The 4,087-nt window shown below is 33.4% G+C and overlaps 1 long non-coding RNA gene across 1 annotated transcript in view; it reads right to left on the bottom strand.

The window, feature by feature from the left end:
* LOC117177577 overlaps window positions 1–3,310 on the bottom strand; it is a 5,670-nt gene extending 2,360 nt beyond the window's left edge. Inside the window, exons 1-2 of the long non-coding RNA XR_004467713.1 lie at window positions 3,194–3,310; window positions 2,706–2,896 (exon numbers count right to left, since the gene is read on the bottom strand). This is a non-coding gene — a long non-coding RNA (uncharacterized LOC117177577). The remainder of the gene's footprint in view (window positions 1–2,705; window positions 2,897–3,193) is intronic.
* Window positions 3,311–4,087: the final 777 nt, after the last annotated feature.

Genomic DNA, 4,087 nt, shown 5'->3' with positions numbered 1-4,087 from the left:
CCAGCCTGAGAAGTGTCATTTCCTTAAGCGTGAAATTGCTTATTTGGGACATGTGATTTCTCGGGATGGAGTCAAACCAGACCCCAAAAAAATTTCAGCTGTGAAAATCTTTCCGGTCCCAAAAGGAAAAAAAATATAAAGCAATTTCTGGGTTTAGTAGGATATTATAGGCGATTTATTTCTGATTTCGCAAGAATATCGAAACCTCTGACCTTGCTTCTCAAAGACAATGTTGAATTTTTTTGGACTTCTGTCCAACAGGAAGCTTTTGAAATTCTCAGGGTTAAAATATGTACTGAGCCGATATTGCAGTACCCAGATTTCAAGAAACCATTTTTTTTTACCACAAATGCGTCAAATTACACACTTGGTGGAGTTTTAAGTCAGGGTCATAATGGACAAGACTTACCTATGGCTTTTGCATCACGCACCCTTCAAAGTGCTGAATTAAACTATCGAAAAAGAATTACTATCCATCGTTTTCAATGTGAAACATTTTAAGCCCTACCTTTTTGGACAGAATTTTACTTTAGTAACAGATCACCGAACCTTAGTTTGGTTGCATGGGCTGAAAGATCCTGTTTCAAGATTATCTCGATGGAGAATAAAGCTAAGTGAGTATGATTACACTATTGTGTATAAACCTGTCTGAGGGTTCCGAGTTTTTGGGACTTTTTAATAAAAGTTTGCTTCAAAATCTGAAACAAGTATCTAGCCTAAGTCAGGATTTGGTGTCGCTTTCACCCCTAACTTTGGCTAGATCCCAGACAAATAATGCCTGGAGTGAAAATTCTATTACGAAGATACGTACTGTAGGTGAAATTGAAGAGAGTCCTACAAGTTCCTGTATGGGTATCCCGGTTAACCAGATCTTAACCCTGGGAAAAGATTGTATATCTTACAGTAAAGATAAGATATACTTTGGTAAAGGGCATATTGCGCTTCTAATCTCTGCAGATGGATATTCGTTATCAGAAGTGAATGATAGTTTAGAGGCTAAGGGTCTTTTGCGGATTGAAGATATCCAAAAAGAAAATCCGAAGCCCGGTGAAACTACAGTTTTTAATCGTAATGGACGATTTGGTTTTAGTCTTGTTGTGAATAACAAGAGGGAAACTGTCAGAAGCGGTACTAGCTCTGAAGAAATCTATGGAAGCTTTACAGATAACGTCAGTAAAGATCTCAAGTGAAGGAAAAGACTTAGGTGAACTTTCTTGGCTCTCGGTAGAACAAATAATCCGGAAACATTTTGGTAACTCAGGAATTTTTGTGGAAATTTCTTCGGAAGAAATAATCATTCCCTCTAGTAATATGAGGGATGATATAGTGAGGTAATTTCATGAATCGGTAATAGGAGGTCATAAAGGAATCTCAAAAACTTATTGGAGAGTAAGAGATATTTATTACTGGGAAAATATGAAGGCTGACGTTCAGAGGATAGTAGGTTTTTGTACGAACTGTCAGAGAAATAAATTAGAACGAATTGGGACTAGACAACCTATGGTGATCACTGACACTCCTAAGGGTCCTTTTGATAAAATACAGATTGACATAGTGGGACCACTACCCACATCTTCTAAGGGAAATTCATACATTCTCACTCTTCTGTGTAATTTCACGAAATTTGGCTGAACAATTTATTTCAAGGTATGGATGTCCTAGTGTTATGCATACGGATCAAGGATCTAATTTCATCAGTCAATGTATGAAAACGTTTTGCAAAGTATTTAGGATCACAAAGATTCAATCAACTGCATATCACCCCCAAAGTTTAGGAACACTAGAGAGGAGTCACCAGGCATTGGTAGAGTAGTTAAGACAATTTGAAACTACCACAAATTGGCATGACTGGCTCCGTTTCGCAGTGTTCTCCTATAACACCAGTATTCACGAATAACTGGCTTCGCCCCCTATAACCTAGTTTTTGGAAAGGAAGCTATAATCCCTAACAGTTTCACCCTATCACAACAAGAAGAAACATACTTAGGATATTTAAAGAATCTGTTTCTCAAGCTCGATAATGTTCATGCTCTAGCTAAGGATCGACTTCAATTAGCTAAAGAAAGGTCGAAAAAGTACTACGATCAGAAATAAAACCCAAAACACTTCAAAGAAGTTGAAAATGTGTATTTTTAAAGGCAATCGAAATGCACTCATTAGGTTAGGGCCTAATAAAACGAAAATCGTGCACACTGATAAAATAAAACTATGTGCACAACCGACTCTTCACGACCCTACTACTCAGAATCTACCAGTCCCAGAATTGGACCTAAAACAGTAAATCACCAAAATATCAAAACTAAACTTGGAAGTTCTCTTTTTTTCCTCTCATTTCAACAAAGTTCTTTTTTACTGATGAAACAAACTAAAAAGCACCTTCTATTAAGAGGAATTAGAGGAAACTACACATTTAGGAAAAAAAAATCTAAAAATCGGAAAAAGTGAAAAATCAAAATTTTCACTACGATAAAACCTATTTCAGCAAGAACTTATAAATACAAATAAGCATATATAACTAAATATATAAAATTTTCCACGAAGTTAAGGGAATTGTCCCCCTTCTAATACAGAGCCATAAATGACATAATAGACCACTTTCTTTTTCTTTTTTCTAAAAATCCTAAATTATCTATAATTCGCTGCAAATCTTAAAAATCTTACCCTCTACAAATAATTAAACCTATTATTATTTAATAATTATTTACCAAATTTTAAATCCATTTTCTGTAGTAAATTCAATCCAATGAACCACAGGCGAGTTCCAGCTAATCCAAGTATAATCAGCTGATATTAATCCTCCATCAAATCGGTGTCATCGCAATTACAACCTTTGGTTGTAATGTCAAATAGAGGACTCCGTGGAGCGAGGAAGTAGATGAAAGAATCCAAGAAAATTCTGAAATATGTTGCAAATAAATTAGTAGATAGAAGAATACATAGGTTTAGAATTTTTCTTTTAATTTTTATCTTGAACTCAATAATTTTTAATGCAATTTTTTTGTAAAATGAAAAAAAACTATAATATTAACATTTAATATTAAATTGTCTTAAGAAATGCAAGAATTCAAAACTTTGATAATATTGTACTTAAAATCAAGAATTAAGAATACTTTCAACTATTACAAGTATTATTTTTTTTCTCTCCCTTACTTAAATATCTTAATTAAATAATTAATAAATTAAGAATTGATACAATTAACTCATATTTTTGGATCCATCTCTATCATTCAGGAAACTCGACTGGTTACCCTTTGCGCAAAAGAACCAGGTTCCAAGAATGCTAGGTCCATCATTGGACTCATAGTTATCTGAAATATATCGAAATTGTATTAATATTTAGAATCTAATTTTTACAAACATTTTTTCTACTATCACTATTCATGAAAAAAGAGAAAAAAACAAAGAAAAAGGGGTAAGTGAGAAGTTGTTGCTACAAAGTAAACCTTTTTTCGTAAATTTGAAATTCGCGCCATAATGTAATCCTTTGATGCATACTCAAAAATTTTCTTTTAACATAAAAAAACCATATTTAGTTTGACTTACCAAATAAAATAAATATCAAGTAAAGAAATATAATGAAAATGAACAAAAAAAACCCTTAACACTTTAAGACAAATAAGAAAATAACTTGAGTAACTATTTTGACTCATGTAACGGTAAAATTCATGCCGGCCGGGCCGCAACAACTTGAAAAAAAGGGGATGTTGCCCGCAGCCCCCAGTATTAGAGAAACTACGAAACGTAATAGAACGTGAACTATCGAGAGCAAAAATCAGATTATTTTAAATAACAGCCAAAACAAAATGGATGAGGTGATGGAGGTACCCCTGGTTGAGGAAGAGAAGCAAATTATTCTTTACGAAAAACACATCAAGATCGCCTTTTCAAACGTAAGTCCAGCCCTCGTTCTTCATTCTTCTAGCCCTATCATTCTCCATAAATATTTTTTTTTTGTTTTCCCACTTTTCTTCTTACTAATTTTTCCTTTTCTCCTTCCTTTTTTTTATTATTGAAAAAATATATATTTTCAAAACATACTTACTCAAATACATATAAAATGTAATCAAAAATCTAAATCCACTTAGAC

This window comes from Belonocnema kinseyi, chromosome 7, assembly GCF_010883055.1.
Source record: "Belonocnema kinseyi isolate 2016_QV_RU_SX_M_011 chromosome 7, B_treatae_v1, whole genome shotgun sequence".
Classification (NCBI taxonomy): domain Eukaryota; kingdom Metazoa; phylum Arthropoda; class Insecta; order Hymenoptera; family Cynipidae; genus Belonocnema; species Belonocnema kinseyi.
The sequence above is the reverse complement of the archived record's forward strand: the minus strand, read 5'-3'. Positions and strand labels throughout refer to the sequence as shown.